General features: G+C 46.0%; 1 pseudogene; it reads left to right on the top strand.

Moving 5' to 3' along the window:
* The first annotated feature begins 6124 nt into the window (after nt 1-6124).
* Nucleotides 6125-7361, top strand: LOC123347321 (annotated as a pseudogene).
* The last annotated feature ends 13501 nt before the right edge of the window (nt 7362-20862 follow it).

Raw genomic sequence — 20862 nt, 5'->3', positions numbered from 1 at the left:
TCTTTCAAATACTTTTTCATTTCGTCTTTTGGAACGCAGTTCTCTTAGCACTGAATCCTCTCCCCAGATAGCGATCAGATCCAGTACCTCCCGTGCAGTCCATGCTGGGGCTCTTTTACGAGTCTCAGGAGACTGCATTGTTAACTGTGCTGATGAGCTGTGCGTGGTCACCTGTGCTGATGAGATCTCCACGCTGGGGAAGCAGGAAATGAATTTCAAAAGTTCGCGGGGCTTTTCCTGTCTACCTGGCCAGTGCATCCGAGTTCAGAATGCTGTCCAGAGCGGTCACTGGTGCACTGTGGGATAGCTCCCGGAGGCCAATGCCGTCGATCAGCGTCCACACTAACCCTAATCCGATATTTTAATACCGATACTAGCGTTACTCCTCTCGTTAGGGAGGAGTACAGAAACCAGTTTAAAGAGCCATTAAAATCGATATATGGTGCCTCCTAATGTGGACGGTTGTGGCGTTAAATCGGTTTTACGCTCCTAAAACCGGTTTAAACGCCTAGTGTAGACCAGGCTTGAGAGGGAAAGCCACTGGTCAGTCACAGAAAAGGAATGTTACACCATTGTGTATGCTCTGGAGAAACTATGCCCATACGATTGGAGACAGTGTTTCCACCTGCAGACTGACCATGCTGCACTAAAGTGGCTTCATACTGTCAAGTTAAAAAAAACCAAAAAACTTCTTCAGTGGAGTTTAGTGCTCCAAATTTTTGATTTTGAAATACAACACATTTCGGGAGCTTCTAACAAAGTGGCTGATGCACACTCCCATGAGATTTTCTTAGAATCAGCTGGTTAAAATTGTCCTTAAAATGTGGAAAATATTGTTACTTTTTATATAATCAGTAGTATGTCTAGAGGTGCATGTGTCTTATTAACTCTGTTTTCTTCTAGAGCTCCAGGAAGAAATCACAGCCAGTGTGGAACAGGCTGTCCAGCACCGTCTGTGATTTGGGGGGCGTGTCATAAATATAGAGAGAAGGGTAGCATAAAATCCCTCCTTAGCAGCTGTACTAAATCACTTTACCTGTAAGGGGTTAATCAGTTCAAATAAATTAGTTGGCACCTGACCAGAAGGACCAATGAGGAAAGAAGATACTTTCAAATCTGGGGGGGAAGGTTTTGTTTGTGCTCTCTCTTTGTTGTTCCCTCTCCGGACGGAGGGAGAGACCAAGCAAGAAATTGATTGTGTGTTTTAAATATTTTTATTTATCCTGTAAAGTTACCTTCCATCCTGATTTTGCAGGGGTGCTTCTTTTACTTTTATTTCTAAATAAAGTTCTTCTTTTATGAACCTGATTGATTTTCAGTGTCCTGAAGACAAAGGGTCTGGTCTGTGCTCATATTGCTAACCAATTGGTTGGCATATTATTCTCAAACCTCCCCAGGAAAAGGGGTGAAGGGGCTTGGGGGGATATTTTGGGGGAATAGGGGATTCCAAGTGACCCTTCCCTGAATTTTTGTGTAAATCACTTGGTGGTGGCAGCAATACCGTCCAAGGACAAGGAAAGAAATGTGTGCCTTAGGGAAGTTTTTAACCTAAGCTGGTTAAAAGCTTATATTCTACCAGCTTAGGTTAAAAACTTTCATGTGGGTCCCCACATCTGTACCCCAGAGTTCAGAGTGGGAGGGAACCCTGACAGAGGTTCTAAGTAACGATTATCAGAAATACTGGAACAAGCATGAAATTAGGCATCATGGAACAGATACTCAGGTCACGTGAACTCGATAGCTCCATAGCACTATCGAATTTACACAATGTGGGGATCTGGCCTCATTGACTCTAACTGTACCATGGCAGGTCTACACAAGTTGGGGATTTGGATTTGACCCCTGTGATAAATGAAGTGGGTGGGAGCTCCTTTTATGAACCCAGCCAGCCAGTTAGCTATAAAATCCCTCTTAGTAGCTGTTCTCTATGTGCTTTACCTGTAAAGAGTTAAAAATCTCACTGTGCTGCATAGGTAAAAGGAAGGGAGTTGGCACCTAGCCAAAAGAGCCAATGGGACGGCTAGAACTTTTTACAATTGAAACAAGACTCCCCTTTTGTCTGTCTGTTGTTGTTCTCAGGGAGAGGCAGACATGGCTGCAACTATGATGTAAGAAACTTGGGGCCAGGTATGAAAAATCATCGGTATCATACCTAGAAACCACTCATTTGAAACTCCCAGATATGTAAGTAGATCAGGAAATGTCTAGGAAGACGTGATCAGGTTTATCTCCTTTTATTTCTTTATGGCTTGTGGACTCCGCTGTGCTAACCCCAAATGCTTTTGTTTTGCTTGTAACATTTAAGCTGGACCACAAGAAAGTTATTCTTGATGCTTAATCCTTTTTTTTTAAGTCTAGCAATAGTCTGAGTTTCCAGATGCATTTTCTTTCTTTTTTGTTTTTAATAACATTTACCTTTTTTAAGAACAGGATTGGATTTTTGTGTACTAAAATATTTGTGCACATATTGTTTAATTGGCTGGTGGCAACCGCTGATTTCCTTTGTTTTTCTTTCTCAGCTCTTCCCCAGAGTGGGGATGAAAGGGCTTGAGGGTACCCCACATGAAGGAATTCCCAAGTGCGCCTTCCTGGGTCCTCAAAGGGGTTTTGCACTTGGGTGGTGGCAGCATCTTCACTCAAAGAGAAGCTGTAACCTTGGGAGTTTAATACAAGCCTGGAGTGGCCAGTATTAATTGTTAGAATCCTTGTGGGCCCCACCTTCTGCACTCAAAGTGCCAAAGGGGGAATCAGCCTTGACAACCCAATTGACTCCAATGGAGCTACAACTGATTTGCACCAGATGGGGATCTGACCCTTCATATATGTTCAGTCTCTCTGACATATCTACAACTAGTATGAATTAAACAGCTGGAAGATATCATGTGGCATGGCACCTGCAGCCTCATGAGCCTTTTATTTTATTGTTGTCTGCAGGAAGAAAACTTATAATGGCTGAGAAAGAAAGAAAGAAAGAAAGAAAGAAAGAAAGAAAGAAAGACAGAAAGTTGGTCCATTCATCCCAGTAGAAGTTGAAAATCAGATACAGAAAATCTCTGCAACACTGAATTCCTCCAACGTTCTGTCCCCAGTGGGAATGAATGTCTCTGTAGACATTAAAAGTTACACTCTTGCAATCAATCCCATTGGGCAAATTACTAAGTTTGGAACTTTTGTCTCATCTTCAGTTCAGATTCAGAGGCAAAGAATATGGATTAGAAACTGTGCAATGGACCAGATCCCCAGCTGGTGTAAATCAGACATAGCTCCATTGGAGTTAATGAGGCCAGTTGTCCAGCTGGTCAAAACTGATGTAGCTCCAAGGCAGTCTTGGGGTCAGAGCCTCAGCTAATGTAAATTAGAATAGCGCCAATGAAATCAAAGGGGCAAGTATCCACATGGCGTAAACAGCACGAACTACTCGGAACTCAATGGAACTGTATCAATTTACACCAGTTTAGGAGGTTGCACTGAGATTTTAGTGTTTCCCTCTGGGTACCTCTTAGTGACCAACATCAAACAGCCAGGCAGCCTGAGCTGTGGGTTCCTCTGGTGGCTGCATCCCAAGAGCTGCTGATGTAACACAGGGGAAAAACATCTCTGCTCTCTCAGAGTTGATTATGTGGCGTTAATGAAGAAACCAGCTCTGGTGGCACTGGATTCCATGTCTGTGCTACAAATATATAGTTCATTCTGCAGTTTCCTTTACACAGAGTTTGGGCATCAGTCCTGCCTTGTTTTTAGCCACAGATCCATCCATAGTTGCTGCCATTGTGTGCAACAATGGCAGATGCTGTTTTCCCACTGTAGGATTGGGCTCAGCTTGGGCAGGTGTCAGGGTGGTTTGCTCCAGAGCTGAGATCAGAGCTGGGCTCACAGCCCTGGAGATGGAATTCAGCTATTTAGCCCCAGGGCAGATACATCCTGAGCTGTGACCCTGTCTTGAAGCCTGCAGAAGCCAGGATACATTTCAGAGCTGGGAGTGGCTTTCTGCCTCAATCCTATTTAGTCCTTCACCTCTCACCAAGCCTGCCTGAAGAAGGGAGCAGGGAGTGTCCATCTCTGGAGTGGATCCCTGCCTGCAAGGAACTGCAGAGAGACCCAGCAACTCAGGAAATATGATGAAGAGGCAGGGAAATGGATGTTGGATAATACAGAGATGGGGGCATTATTGACAGATCTATAGATAGATAATGACTGAAGAATCCTGGCAGTGGACTGTCAAATGCACCACAGACTGGAAACATTCCACAAAGACCAGCTTTGTAAGTTTGCAATTTCAGTTAAATATTTGTGGGTATTATGATGTTGCAGAAATTTAATTCTAAAACTACGAATTACAATTGAAACTCTTAAAGTCTTTTACTATCATTTAATCAAATATTTAGAGCTCCTCTTTTTTTTTCTGACAGGTTGCAGAGTAGCAGCCGTGTTAGTCTGTATCCGCAAAAAGAACAGGAGTACTTGTGGCACCTTAGAGACTAACTATGCTCAAATAAATTTGTTAGTCTCAAAGGTGCCACAAGTACTCCTCGTTCTTTTTTTTCTGCAGCAGAAAAAAAATCAATTTTTGTAGAAATTGCGAAACCAAACATTTTTTGTTTGTGTTAACTGAGAACCAAACAATTGCTGGTAAAAACTGTGTAAATCTGGAAATTTTTCACTGAAGTAATTGAATTTTTTTTTCTTCCCAATACATATGTTATTTTTAAGGATAGAAGAGACGTCCTATGAAAATGTCTTCAGTTCAAATCCCAGTTTTCTTTTGAAATAATTTAAACCAAAATATCTGAATACCCCAGATTGGAAATTTAGAATTAAGCCAGGGTGGGAACATTAATATTGTCCAATAACACCACTCTTCTGAACCCATTCACTCTATTGCAATCCCTTTTACGGCTGTTTCGAAGGGATACTTGCAGGATAGTAAAACTGAGTAAACAGCATAAGCTGATACCCACAGGATATGCTTTATACATACAGGGGCCTTTAAACTGAAGCACAGAGAGCTGAAGCCCCCAGCCAAAGCTTGTCTCTAACCAAGGACATAGAGGAGGGCAATGGAACTAGACCCCAGCTCTCCTGCTCTAGCACCATATCCTTTGTCCCACGCTGATACCTGCTAAACAGAAATGCTCTTAACAGGTGGACAGAGCAAACACACAGTAAGACACAGTCTATGCCCCAGAGAGTTTATAATCGAAGAAGACAAGATAGAGAAAGGGAGGGAGGGGAAACAGAGGCTCAGGGAGGGGAAGTGACTGGCCCAAGGTCACACAGCAGGTCAGTGGCAGAATCAAGAATAGAAACCAAAGCTCCTGACAGCCACTGGCTGTGGCTGTCAGGAGCTTTGGTTTCTATTCTTGATTCTGCCACTGACCCGCACAGCACAGACATAAAGTCAGAGGGAAATGACACAACATAGAATTAGCTGAGCGATGCTATTAGTCGCTCATCACCCAGAGATGAAATGCAGCTGGGATTTGGGTCCATCAATCAGTTTTGGAAACAGGTAGCAGGCCGTCTGTGTGGTGTTGCAGTGGAATCCTTACAAATGAGCTGTCATATTGGATGCTTTGTGTGCCCATGTCATATTTCCCTGGAAAGTAGAAATCAGGCAGCACTAGCTTTTTAGTATTTTAGCTTCATAACTAAGTTTGCAGCCTGCTGTCTGGAGCAATAGGGGAGTTATCTTGACTGGATCATTGGGGTTGGATGTGCTTTGCTCCATCTTTCATACTGTATTTTATCAAGCCACATCCTGAGCCAGATCTTCAGATAGTGCAAACTGATGCAGTTCCATTGACTTTAAGGGACCTGTGCCAATTTACACGTGTGTTAACGTTCCACTCCTTGTTAATGGCAATGGTGAGTGATGGGCACAATTGACACTTTTATTGAGAGATATTAATGAGGGGAATCAGGGCCATTCCCTCTGTAGCTCTAATCCTGACCATTGTCTTTCTCCTTCCTTCTGCAGCCATCACACAATGAACTGAGAAAGAAAATGTCCAATCGAACCACCCTGACCGAGTTCCTTCTCCTGGGATTCTCTGATGTTCGGGAGTTGCAGATTTTGCACTTTATGGTGTTTTTAGTGATTTACCTGTCAGCCCTGATGGGGAATCTTCTCATCATCACAGCCGTAGCCCTTGACTCCCATCTTCACACCCCCATGTACTTCTTCCTGGTGAATCTGTCCATCCTAGACCTTGGCTCCGTCTTCATCATCATCCCCAAGTCCATGGCCAATTCCCTCATGAACACCAGGGTGATAAGTGCTGTTCATCGTTGACACTCACATCATGAGATATTTCAGCGTGGAATCAGTGGCACTCCCTCTCTCACTGTAATCCCCACCACTATCTTAGTGCTTCTCTCCACAGCCGTCATACAATGAAATGAGAAAGAAAATGTCCAACCGAACCACCCTGACCGAGTTCCTTCTCCTGGGATTCTCTGACACTCGGGAGCTGCAGATTTTGCACTTTGTGGTATTTCTAGTGATTTATCTGGTAGGCCTGATGGGGAATCTTCTCATCATCACAGTCGTAGCCCTTGACCACCATCTTCACACCCCCATGTACTTCTTCCTGATGAATCTGTCCATTATAGACCTCGGCTCCATCTCTGTCACCATCCCGAAATCCATGATCAATTCCCTCATGAACACCAGGTTGATTTCTTATACTGGATGTGTTGCCCAAGTCTTTCTCTTTGTAGTATTCATTGCAGCTGATTTTGCCTTACTCACTATCATGGCGTACGACCGATACGTCGCCATCTGCCAACCACTGCACTATGAGAGAGTGATGAATGGGAGATCTTGTGTCCAAATGGCAGCCAGTGCCTGGATTACTGGTATTGTCTACTCTGCAATGCACACCGGGAACACCTTCAAGTTACCCTTCTGCCAGTCCAATGTCATCAACCAGTTCTTCTGTGAAATCCCCCAGCTACTCAAGATCACCTGCTCTGATTCGTACCTCAGTGAAGTTGGGCTTCTTGCCTTTAGCGTGTTTTTAGGTTTAAACTGTTTTGTTTTTATTATTGTTTCTTATGTTCACATCTTCAAAGCAGTGCTGAGAATCCGCTCTGAGCAGGGCCGGCGTAAAGCCTTCTCCACCTGTCTTCCTCACCTCATTGTGGTCTGTTTGTCACTTTGCACTGGCTCCTTTGAGTACATGAAACCCTCCTCCAGCTCAGCATCAGGTCTGGATCTCATGGTGGCTGTTCTCTATTCTGTGGTACCTCCAGTGATGAATCCAATCATCTACAGCATGAGGAACAAGGAGATCAAATCTGCATTAAAGAAACTGATTGTGTGGAGATAATTCACCAACAAAAAAAATGTCCGTCATTGATCTTTGACTGTGATTTCATTCTGGGCTTCTTTATAGTAATAACCAATTGATGACAAAGTTGTTCCCTTGAGAAAATAAGGTGCAATCTGTTTATGATGTCATAAAATATGCACTAACTCCATGGAAGTCAAATTAGTAAAATTAGGATTACACCATGTAAATAATATCAGAATCTATATGTCTATCCATAAATCTACATAGACGTGTATCTATTTGCCTTAGGGATTTATACTGCAACCATCACCATACTATCTGAGCGTGCTGCACAGAATATCTATAGCTATTGCTAAATCACTAGTGGACTTTGTGATCTCTCTTCCTCTTTTTTTGGGATAAAAATTGTGCTTTGGTTTGAGAGGTTTGGCTTGTGTGTTTGATTGATTGCTTCTTTTTCATGTTGCTGATTCATTGGTTGACTTTGTTTCTTTGTTCCAAGTGGTTTTTGGGGTAGGAATTTGCAGGGTGGAACATGTTGGATGAAATGGGGTGAGTGTGATAAATGAGAGGGTGAGAGGTAGCTCCCTTTTGTGGACACCCAACCAGCCAGTTAGCTATAGAATCGCTCTTGGTAGATGTTCTCGACTTGTTTTACCTGTAAAGGGTTAAAAAGTCTGACTGAATGCATAGGTAAAGGGAAGTGATTGGGCACCTGACCAAAAGAGCCAATGGGAGAGGTTAGAACTTTTTAAAATTGGGAAAAAAATCTTTCCCGTTGTCTGTTTGTTCTTGTTCTCTGGAGATAGGAGACACTGTTATAAGATGCTTTAAGCCAGGTATGGAAAATCATCAGATCATACCTAGAACTACTTATTTGAATCCCATATATGTAAGTAAATCAGGGAATGTCTAGGAAGATGTGATTAGGATTATTTCTTTTATTTCTTATTGGCTTGTGGACTCCTCTGTGCTAACCCCAAATATTTTTGTTTTACTTGTAACCTTTAAGCTGAACCTCAAGAGAGCTATCTTGATGCTTAATTGTTTTTTTTTTTAAGATCTAGCAAAAAGCCTAAATTCCAGATGCATTTTTTTCTTTTTGTTTTTAATAAAATTAACCCTTTTTTAAGAACAGCATTGGATTTTTTGTGTCCTAAAAGGTTTGTGCATATGTTGTTTAATAAGTTGGTGGCAATAGCTGATTTCCTTTGTTTTGGTTCTCAGCTCTTCCCCAGAGGTAGGGGTTAAAGGGCTTAATGGTACCCCACAGGAAGGAATTCCCAAGTGCTCCTTCCTGGTTTCTCAAAAAGTGTGTGTGTGGGTGGGGGGGGGGTTGCACTTGTGTGGTGGCAGCATCTACCCATCCAAGGTCAGAGAAAAGTTTAATGCCAACCTGGAGTGGCCAGTATTAATTTTTAGAATCTTTGCAGGCCCCCACCTTCTGCACTTGAAGTGACAGAGTGGGGAATCAGCCTTGACAGGGGATATCAGTTCATTTTGTCACTTATTCAAGGTGTCAATGTCATAATCTCTTTAAAGGGGGTTTCTGAGAGACATGAAGTTTTTCTTTCCCAAATGATAAAGAATTGAAAAAAAGTTTTTTTTCAGGTGTCTGAATATCTGAGTTTTTCTTCAAATGATTATTTTAATGCTAATGGGATTTTCTTGTCTTATTTATGATGTGGTAGGGCATATAGGGCCTTATATAGTTATATGTAGTATTATTTTTTATTTTTTTTAAAAATAATTACCTGCTATGGTGGAAAGTTATTTTGGAAGAGAAAGCTATTGCAATGTTTCAAAAAGACAAACTGAGTTTGAGTAATAAACCCAACTTTTTATCCCGCCAAATTACTGCAGTGATGGATCTAGAACTGCTCATATTTTCTTTTATGTTATGCTTTGTTCCTATAGTGATAAATAAATCATACTTGGTATGGTGAAGTCTGGCTAGTCACTCAACTTACTATGGGTCACAACTTCTGTGAGAAGACCTGCAGGTACCAAACATGGTTGGAGAACTCATTTGTTTGTGCACAAGTTGCTATATCCTGGGACCCAGTTGGAGGGTGGGAGAATCACACGATTCCACCCTAAGAGAGAGACAGGCACAAAGCTGCGACCTGAGGGTTTGCACTAAGAGACCAGACCAAGGAGAAGAGGTTCAGCTAACCTTATATTCATAACAACTGAGATATAGCCATTTACTTCAAAGGTGGATTTGGCCAATGGTCTCTCATCCACACAAGGATCCAAATGTATCTAGATCACAGAAGTTGGCTGTTGTCATTATTATTATTATTATTATTATTATTAACCATGTTTGTGCATGGTTGTGTATACTACATACAATAGATAAAAGAAGAGCAGGTAGATAGATAGATAGATCATGAATAATCAACGCCAATTTATTTTGCCTCTTTTTCTGTCTATGACTCTTGATTTCCAAATCATGATTTCCCTGAGAGTACTTATTATTCATTGATATTTCTGTGAATATTTCTTACTCCATAGCTTTTTAACAAGAACTTCATCATCTGCATTGTCTGTGAGCTTTGAGCCATTTTGACTAGCTATATTTTAATGGGCTCTGATTCTTTTGCCTTATTGGATACATTGGATTATTATAATGGGAGTTTTCTTAAAAACAAAGGTACAGCTCCTCATATGGTCTAAATCATCATTGCTCCTTGTCCAAACACTCGGTGATTATGAATTAAATCTCAATTCCTTTGAATATTCTGAACTGAGGCACTGATCTGGAAAAAACAAATAAGCCAGAAGTCCCATTGAAGTTTTACAGCTGAATTTATGCTTAAGTGATTCCCCATCAGACACACACACACACTTTGAGTTAGGGAGGAAGGATGTGATTTTCAGCTGGACCTACAGCAATTAGTCATTCAACTCTTATTGACTTTCAGTGAGAGTTGAGTGCCCAAATCCCTTGGGCCCCTTTTGTAAAAATCCTATCCCAGTTGGTTCAAGTTTACCGTTACCATGTATTTGACTAGGAGGGTGGTGAAGCACTGGAATGAGTTACCTAGGGAGGTGGTAGAATCAGGGGCGGCTCTAGGAATCCCGCCGCCGCCAAGCAGAGCGGCGTGCCGCAGGGCATGCTGCCGGTTGCCGGTCCCGCGGCTCCTGGGGACCTCTGGCAGACATGCCTGTGGAGGTTCCGCTGGTCCCGCGGCTCCGGTGTAGCATCCGCTGGCATGCCTGCGGGAGGTCCACCCGAGCCGCGGGACCAGCAAACCCTCCGCAGTCATGCCTGCGGGAGGTCCACTGGTCCCGCGCCTCTGGTCGACCTCCCGCAGGCATGACTGCGGAAGGTCCGCCGGAGCCGGCTGCTGCCCTGCCGGCAAAATGCCGCCCCAAGCGCGCGCTTGGCGCGCTGGGGTCTGGAGCCGGCCCTGGGTAGAATCTCCATCCTTTGCATCTTTTAAGGCCTGGCTTGACAAAGCCCTGGCTGGGATGATTTAGTTGAGGCTGGTCCTGCTTTGAGCAGGGGGTTGGACTAGATGACCTCTTGAGGTCTCTTCCAACCCATATCTTCTATGATTATATGATAACCCACCACAATATTTGATTGGCAACAATTGCCCATTTTGATGGATTCATTATCTCCATGGAAAGAACATGAAGTGACTGGCACTGGGAGATAGAACTACCTTCGCCCACTTCTGAGGTGGTCCCTTCAGATCAGGGATGGTCCCTGGTCTCTGCTGAGGCTATTCACATGGGTTTGACTGGTTCCAATTTGGATGTTTGGTATGTCTGTTGAGTGCTCATGACATGTCCAAGGAGTTGAGGCACAACACCAATAATTGTACTTGTATTTCTAATTCTTCCTTTTTATTCCCCATACCTCTTGCATTAAGAAACATACATCTAAGATCCTGTCTCACCACACAGTTTTGTCAACAAAAGTCAGGTTTCATTGACAAAACAGTGGAGGTGTACACACTACAATTATCCTTCGGCTGACTGCTTTGCTGACAAAATAAAACCACCTCAACAAGAGGTGTAGAGCTTTTGGCGGTAAAAGTTATATTGATAAAGTGTTATTATAGACACCGTGCTTGGATATGTTACTGTTAATGGCCTCCAGGATGTGTCCCACAATGCCCATCTTGAGCGTTCCGGTCAGCAGTTTGAACTCTGCTTCCCTGCAGCCAGGTAAACAGACATCTGCCCATTCCCCTTTAAAGGCCAGGGAATTTTTGAATCTCCAATTCCTGTTTTCTCAGTGTGGAGAGCTCACATCGCATCTTCCCAGCTGACCATGGTGGCTCTGCGCAGCAAACGATCTCTTGCTTGGAGCTCACCTGAGTTGTTGGATCTGCTGGGACTGTTGGGTGAGGAGGCTGTCCAGTCCCAGCTCCATTCCAGCCGTAGGAACTTCAGTACCTACAGTTATATTTTTTGTGGCTTGTTGGAGAAGGGTTACAAACAGGACACGCAGCAGAGCTGAGCTAAGATAGGCATACCATAAGGCAAGGGAGGCACACCGTTGCTCTGGTGCAGCGCCAAAGAGCTGCTTCTTCTACAAGGATCTGGACAGTATCCTCAGTGTAACGGGTCAGACTCACCCCCGTGGCGCCTCCTGCTGGTGACTCCTGAGAATTAGCTCTGTTCCAGCGTTCAGAGCACCCTCTGCAGGCTGGTGATCCACCTGTCTTCAGGCCCCCATGTCCCTCCCTGGACCCGGTGCCCTTTTACATGGGGTGCTGCCCCCTAGCAGTAACCCCGTTCTCTCTGGGTCTCCCCTTCTGTCTCAGGGAACCCCCACCCTCTATCCCTACCTTGCCTCAGTATTTGGCTACTGCCAGTCATTGTCTAGCCCCACACTCTGGGGCAGACTGTAGTATCAGCCTACTCATCACTGGCAAGGAGGGTTTGGACCTGCTGCCTTGGCCTACCCCTGGGCTGCCCTCTGCAACCCCCAGTACCTGTTGGCCCTTTGCTAGGCCGCAGCCTGGGGCTTTCTAGGCTGGAGCTCCCCAGCTCCTCAGCCTTCCCCAGCCCTGCTTCACTCAGGTATCCAGTCTCAAGCTCCTAAGCAGCCAGGCCCATCTCTCTCTATAGCCAGAGAGAGACTGTCTGGCTTCTGGCTTCCCTGGCCTTTTTCTAAGGCCTGGGGCTCAGTTTGGGGCAGGGCCTCACCTGCAGCCACTTCCCCAATCAGCCCAGGCTAAAGGCTGTCTTCTCAAGCCCTGCCAGGCCACTTTTTAAACCCCTCCGGGCCGGAGCGGGGTCCACCCCGCTACATACCCCCCACCTCAAGAACCCCTCCACCGGGGGGCAGGTGGGGTGCTCTACCGGCCCAGCTTTCTCCTCAACTGGGCCCGCAGAGAATCTCTTTCTTCTCGCAGGCTCTCCAGCACTTGGAGCAGCCTGCTTCCTTCCTCCAGGGTTTGGGTTCCCATGGTAGCCTTTTCAGCTCCTCCATGGGATCCCCGGTTTGTCTGGGGCCTCTCTGCCCCTGCCAGGCCCCTCTTTTGGGTCTTGGCCATCACAGCCCCCTCCTTTGGGGCAGTCTTGGACCTGGCCTGGTCCTCTGGCCGCCTCCAACTTCTCTGGGGACTAGGCTTCTTGTGCCCCTTGTGGCAGAAGCAGCACCTCCAGTGCCTACCCCTAACCACCTCAGGGCTAGTCTGGGCCCTGTGAGTCCCCTGAGGACATTCCCTCTTCCTGTGCCCTGGTTCCCCACAGGCCCAACACATTTTGAGCCCCCCTGTTGACTTCACAGGGGGCACTCGAGTCTGTCCACGGTCTGTCTCCAGTGCAGCCCTTCCTCCAGGACTCGCCTGTGCCCTGTGAGTCCTATACCGGCACTCCCTCTTCTGGTGCCCCAGCCGCCCACAGGCCCAACAAGTCTGGGCCCCCCCTGTTACCCTCACAGGGGGTGCCTCTTCTGGGCAGGGCCTCCTTGCACTCTCCTGATGGGGGCACTCTCTTTTCAAGTGCCCTTGTTGCACACAGGCAAAACAGTCTTTAAGTCCAGGCCCTGGTCTCTCGCCCCCAGCACCTGGTCTCATACAAGGGCCGGGTGCCCACACCCGTAGCAGCCAGAGCAATGTCCTTTGCCGCTCGGCTAGATGGGCTGCCCAGGCCCTCCAGTAACTGCTCCTCTTCTCCACCATTGTGAACTCAGCTCTTCTTCTGGGCAACTGTCCCACAGTCCTTGCCCTGGCCCCTTGTATCAGGGGCGGACCGCAACTGCTCGCATTCTCCACCACGTGTAATGGGTCGGACTCACCCCCGCGGCGCCTCCTGCTGGTGACTCCTGAGAATTAGCTATGTTCCAGCGTTTGGAGCGCCCTCTGCAGGCTGGTGATCCACCTGTCTTCAGGCCCCCGTGTCTCTCCCTGGACCCGGTGCCCTTTTACATGGGGTGCTGCCCCCTAGCAGTAACCCCGTTCTCTCTGGGTCTCCCCTTCTGTCTCAGGGAACCCCCACCCTCTATCCCTACCTTGCCTCAGTATTTGGCTACTGCCAGTCATTGTCTAGCCCCACACTCTGGGGCAGACTGCAGTATCAGCCTACTCATCACTGGCAAGGAGGGTTTGGACCTGCTGCCTTGGCCTACCCCTGGGCTGCCCTCTGCAACCCCCAGTACCTGTTGGCCCTTTGCTAGGCCGCAGCCTGGGGCTTTCTAGGCTGGAGCTCCCCAGCTCCTCAGCCTTCCCCAGCCCTGCTTCACTCAGGTATCCAGTCTCAAGCTCCTAAGCAGCCAGGCCCATCTCTCTCTATAGCCAGAGAGAGACTGTCTGGCTTCTGGCTTCCCTGGCCTTTTTATAAGGCCTGGGGCTCAGTTTGGGGCGTGGCCTCACCTGCAGCCACTTCCCCAATCAGCCCAGGCTAAAGGCTGTCTTCTCAAGCCCTGCCAGGCCACTTTTTAAACCCCTCCGGGCCGGAGCGGGGTCCACCCCGCTACACTCAGCAACAATGTCACCTCCACTGCCAAGAGCTCTCTGAATACTTTGGTGGGACTGGTGGCGACAGACAGGGGACACGACCCCGAGGACAAAACTGTGGATGAGGAGGTCGAGTTGGAGGATGGTGCGGACACATGTCAGTGTCATCTAGTGGCGAGGTGAGTCAGGAGCTCTTTTTCATTGTGGAGTGGTCTAGCCAGTCCTAAAAGCCTATCGCTGGCGCGCATGATGCAGGCAAGGAGTAAGTGATCTTTTTGAGTTGATGCTGCTTTGTGATATGAGGTAGAGCTCTCCTTCGCTCTGTATATTGTAGAAGTGGGCAAAGGGATAGACATTTATAAGGCTAGCTTTGTTTGCATGTATTCCACATTTTCTTGTGAAGCTAAGCCATTCAGTGAAATAGTGTGTTAATGCACACTGAGATTTCATGAGAATCCTCTAGAGAGATCTCTAGGAAACTTTCCTGGAGGTACTCGCCAATCCTCTGCTGAAGGTTCCTTGGCAGAGCTGCTCTGTTCCTTCCCCCACTGCAGGAAACTTACTGAATGAGGGAAGCAACCTAGTCACAGAGGATGTGGAAAAAGCTAATGTACTCAATGATTCTTTTGCCTCTGTCTCCAGCTCCCAGACTGCTGCAATGGGCAGCACAGCCTGGGGAGGAAGTGACGAACCCTCTGTGGAGAAAGAAGTGGTTCATGACTATTTAGAAAAGCTGGACAAGCACAAGTCCATGGGGCCGGATGCATTGCATCTGAGGGTACTAAAGGAGTTGGTGGATGTGATTGCAGAGCCATTGGCCATTATCTTTGAAAACTCATGGCAACTGAGGGAGATCCCGGATGACTGGAAAAACGCTAATGTAGTGCCCATCTTTTAAAAAGGGAAGAAGGAGGATCTGGGAACTGCAGGCTAGTCAGCCTCACCTCAGTCCCAGGAAAAGTCATAGAGCAGGTCCACAAGGAAACAATTCTGAAGCACTTGGAGGACAGGGAAGTGATCAGGAACAGTCAATATGGATTCACCAAGGGCAAGTTATGCCTGACTATCCTAATTGCCTTCTGTGAGGAGATAACTGGCTCCATAGATGAGGAGAAAGCAGTGAATGTGTTATTCCTTGACTTTAGCAAAGCTTTTGATACAGTCTCCCACAGTATTCTTGCCGCCAAGTTAAAGAAGTGTGGGTTGGATAAATGGACTATAAGGTGGATAGAAAGCTGGCTAGATTGTCGGGCTCAACTGATAGTGATCAATGGCTCCATGTCTAGCTGGTAGCCGGTTTCAAGCAGAGTACCCAAGGGTCGGTCCTGGGGCCAGTTTTGTTCAATATCTTCATTAATGATCTGGAGGATGGCGTGGACTGCACCATCAGCAAGTTTGCAGATGCCAATAAACTTGGAGGAGTGGAAGATATGCTGTAGGGTAGGGATAGGATACAGAGGTACCTAGATTAGAGGATTGGTCCAAAATAAATCTGATGACGTTCAACAAGGGGAAGTGCAGAGTTCTGCGCTTAGGATGGAAGAATCCCATGCACTGCTACAGACTAGGGACCGAATGGCTAGGCAGCAGTTTTGCAGAAAAGGACCTGGGGTTACAGTGGATGGGAAACTGGATATGAGTCGACAGTGTGCCCTTGTTGCCAAGAAGGCTAATGCCATTTTGGGCTGTATAAGTAGGGGCATTGCAAGCAGATCAAGGGGTGTGATCATTCCCTCTATTTGACATTGGTGAGACCTCATCTGGAGTACTGTGTCCAGTTTTGGGCCCCACACTATAAGAAGGATGTGGAAAAATTGGAAGAGTCCAGAAGAGGACAACAAAAATGATTAGGGGCTGGAACACATGATTTATGAGAGGCTGAGGGAACTGGGATTGTTTAGTCTGCAGAAGAGAAGAATGAGGGGAGATTTGATAGCTGTTTTCAACTACCTGAAAGGGGGTTCCAAATAGGTTGGATCTAGACTGTTCTCAATGGTCTAGATGACTTCATGACTTTTCCTGGGACTGAGGTGAGGCTGACTAGCTTACAAGAAGTGGAAGATTGGACAAATAACCAGGGAGGAGTATAAAAGTATTGTTCAGGCATGCAGGTGTGAAATCAGGAAGGCCAAATCACACTTGGAGTTGCAGCTAGCCGGAGATGTTAGGAGTAACAAGAAGGGTTTCTTTAGGTATGTTAGCAACAGGAAGAAAGTCAAGGAAAGTGTGGGCCCCTTGCTGAATGAGGGAGGGAACCTAGTGACAGAGGATGTGGAGAAAGCTAGTGTACTCAATGCTTTTTTTGCCTCTGTCTTCACAGACAAGGTCAGCTCCCAGACAGCTGCACTCTGCAGCACGGTATGGGGAGGAGGTGACCAGCTCTCTGTGGAGAAAGAAGTAGTTCGGGGCTATTTAGGAAAGCTGGACGAGCACAAGTCCATGGGGCCAGATGCGCTGCATCCGAGGGTGCTAAAGGAGTTGGCCGATGAGATTGCAGAGCCATTGGCCATTATCTTTGAAAAATCATGGCGATCGGGGGAGGTCCCGGATGACTGGAAAAAAGCTAATGTAGTGCCCATCTTTAAAAAAGGGAAGAAGGAAGATCCAGGGAACTACAGGCCAGTCAGTCTCACCTCAGTCCCTGGAAAAATCATGGAACAGGTCCTCAAGGAATCAATCCTGAACCACTTAAAGGAGGGGAAAGTGATCAGGAACAGTCAGCATGGATTCACCAAGGGCAAATCATGCCTGACTAACCTAATTGCCTTCTATGACAAGATAACTGGCTCTGTGGATGAGGGGAAAGCAGTGGATGTACTATTTCTGGACTTTAGCAAAGCTTTTGATACAGTCTCCCACAGTATTCTTGCCAGCAAGTTAAAGAAGTCTGGGCTGGATGAATGGACGGTAAGGTGGATAGAAAACTGGCTAGATGGTCGGGCTCAACGGGTAGTGATCAATGGGTCCATGTCTAGTTGGCAGCCAGTATCAGGTGGAGTGCCCCAAGGGTCGGTGCTGGGGCCGGTTTTGTTCAATATCTTCATTAACGATCTGGAGGATGGTGTGGACTGCACCCTTAGCAAGTTTGCAGATGACACTAAACTGGGAGGAGTGGTTGATACGCTGGAGGGTAGGGATAGAATACAGAGGGACCTAGACAAATTAGAGGATTGGGACAAAAGAAATATAATGAGGTTCAACAAGGACAAGTGCAGAGTCCTGCACTTAGGACGGAAGAATCCCATGCACTGTTACAGACTAGGGACCGAATGGCTGGGCAGCAGTTCTGCAGAAAAGGAACTAGGGGTTACGGTGGACGAAAAGCTGAATATGAGTCAACAGTGTGCCCTTGTTGCCAAGAAGGCTAATGGCATTTTGGTTTGTATAAGAAGGGGCACTTCCAGCAGATCAAGGGATGTGATCATTCCCCTCTACTCAGCACTGGTGAGGCCTCATTTGGAGTACTGTGTCCAGTTTTGGCCCCCACACTACAAGAAGGATGTGGATAAATTGGAGAGAGTCCAGCGGAGGGCAACAAAAATGATTAGGGGGCTGGAGCACATGACTTATGAGGCGAGGCTGAGGGAACTGGGATTGTTTAGTCTGCAGAAGAGAAGAATAAGGCGGGATTTGATAGCTGCTTTCAACTACCTGAAAGGGGGTTCCAAAGAGGATGGATCTAGACTGTTCTCAGTGGTAGAAGATGACAGAACAAGGAGTAATGGTCTCAAGTTGCAGAGGGGGAGGTTTAGGTTGGATATTAGGAAAAACTTTTTCACTAGTAGGGTGGTGAAGAACTGGAATGGGTTACCTAGGGAGGTAGTGGAATCTCCTTCCTTAGAGGTTTTTAAGGTCAGGCTTGACAAAGCCCTGGCTGGGATGATTTAGTTGGTGTTGGTCCTGCTTTGAGCAGGGGGTTGCACTAGATGACCTCCTGAGGTCCCTTCCAACCCTGAGATTCTATGATTCTATGATTCTATGTAGCAGATGACAGAACAAGGAGTAATGGTCTCAAGTTGCATTGGGGGAGGTTTAGGTTGGATATTAGGAAAAACTTTTTCAGTAGGAGGGTGGTGAAGCACTGGAAGGGGTTACCTAGGTAGGTGGTGGAATCTCCTTCCTTAGAGGTTTTTAAGGTCAGGCTTGACAAAGCCCTGGCTGGAATAATTTAGTTGGGAATTGGTCCTCCTTTCAGAAGGGGGTTGAACTAGATTACCTTCTGAGGTCCCTTCCAAACCAGATAGTCAATGATTCGGTGATTCTATGCTCCCTCAGCAGTACCCAGGGTAGTAAGTGGAGGCAAGGTATGAGGCCCTGAGATATAAATCTTGGTATTAGAGGCCCGGTATGAGGCCTAAGGCCTGAACTAAAGTAATGGTCAAGACTTTGCTAACATCAAGCAAAGTTAAGCTATGAGCCAGAGGCAGATCCTGTTCACAGAAGCTGGCAAAAAAAAGGCTGATGTTGCATAAACATATACATACAATGTATTGGTTACTAGAGATATAAACGTATGGTACCAGAACACTCTGATACTTGCACATTCCACACTGATAACAGGGAACATGCTGACCCATCCTAAAGTCAGGGTCAAAAGGATAATATGATGGATAGAGTTGTTTTGTTTGAAGCAACATGTACAAGGTGAGAGGCGGCACCTTATTGCATAGGGGGTTGTACCTTGCTACATAGAAGGGTTGCACCTCAATACGTCAGGAGTGATGTGTAACTTGTTTGTACCTGTGTATAAGAATGCATCCCTGGGGCGGTATCTTTGTCTGGCCTAGGGGGCAATGGGAAGTCCCGCCACTGACTGAGCCGGTCCATTGTCAGGGAGCACATATGTGCTAGTTAGCAGAACCTTGGATATCTAACCTGGGGAGCTAGAGACTGTGTTTCTCTTCAACAATAAACCTGGACCGGGTGCCTTCGTACCTCATCGGAATCTTTGGTTATTGGGGGTTCTCTCGGGGTCTGCTGTGCCAGCGATCTGCAGAGCTGGGGCAGCACACAGAGGGAACACACACATGCAGCAGACTGATATCAACACTGAGCAGAGCAGAGCACCACACCGGTGGCCATCTGATGACACCCAGAAGTCACCTATTAGAGGATAGGCCCAACAAGGAAAATAACAGAACACCACTGGCCATCACATACAACCCCCAGCTAAGACCTCTCCAGCGCATCATCAACGATCTACAACCTATCCTGGAAAACGATCCCCCACTCTCATGGGCCTTGGGAGGCAGGCCAGTCCTCCCTTACAGATAGCCCCCCCACCTGAAGCAAATACTCTCCAGCAACTACACACCACGCCACAGAAACACTAACCCAGGAACCAATCCTGTAACAAACCCCGTTGCTTTTACTGTCCCCATATCTACTCTAGGACCATCATAGGACCCAACCACACCATCAGGGGCTCATTCACCTGCATATCTACTAACGTGATCTATGTCATCATGTGCCAGCAATGCCCATCTGCCATGTACATTGGCCAAACTGGACAGTCTCTACGTAAAAGGATAAATGGACACAAATCAGACATCAGGAATGGTAACATACAAAAGTCAGTAGGAGAACATTTCAATCTTCCTGGACACTCAATAACAGATTTAAAAATAGCCATTCTTCAACAAAATAACTTCAAAAACAGATTTCAAGGAGAGACTGTTGAGCTACAATTCTTTTGCAAACTTAACACCATCGATTTGGGCTTGAATAGGGACTGGGAGTGGCTGGCTCATGTACAAAACAATTTTCCCTCACTTGGTATTGACACCTCCTCATCAATTATTGGGAGTGGAAAACATCCATCCTGACTAAATTGGCCCTCATCATTGTTTCGCCACTTGTAAGGTAACTCCCTTCTCTTCATGTGCCAATATATATTTATGCCTGTATCTGTAATTTTCACTCCATGCATCTGAAGAAGTGTATTTTGTTACCCACGAAAGCTTATGCTCAAATACATCTGTTAGTCTTTAATGTGCCACTGGACTCCTCATTGTTTTTGTGAAAAAGAAATAAAGACAATAATTAACCATGCAGTCTTTAAGTGGCATGAATTTAGCACTAGACAATTGACCCATGACCAAAATTCCTTCCATGTTTTAACATAACTAATACAAGCAATGATCATTTCCTGAGTATTAATTATTATTAACCAGGACTGGCACCATATTCAGATATAAAATAGAATGAGCTAATTTCTTTTCTCAGTTATAGCAGTGTAAACTCTTGAGTTACTCCATAGATATTCCACAGATCCTCTATTGATATTACACATTCATGATATAGTTACTCCATAGAAAGTACGGTGTAAACCAATGCACTCCATAGAGTGGCTGCATTTAACCACAGGCTCCTTTCACAGCTACTGTAGACTTACTCATGCGAGTTACTACATAGATGCTACAGATTTACTAATTACTCAACAGATTGTACAGGGATTTCAATATATACTACAGACATATTCCATAGATACTACAGATTTACTATAAAGTTATTTAACAGATTCAAGTTGCTCAATAGATACTACAGCATAACTACAGAGTTTCTCCAGTGTATCTAAAAGCAAAATGGAGCCCTGCACATAGAAAATTATTCACAGTTTGATACTAGTTTATTCTGGCTTCCAT

Source organism: Mauremys mutica, chromosome 13 (genome assembly GCF_020497125.1).
Source record: "Mauremys mutica isolate MM-2020 ecotype Southern chromosome 13, ASM2049712v1, whole genome shotgun sequence".
NCBI lineage: Eukaryota > Metazoa > Chordata > Testudines > Geoemydidae > Mauremys > Mauremys mutica.
This window is presented reverse-complemented; position numbering and strand designations above follow the sequence as displayed.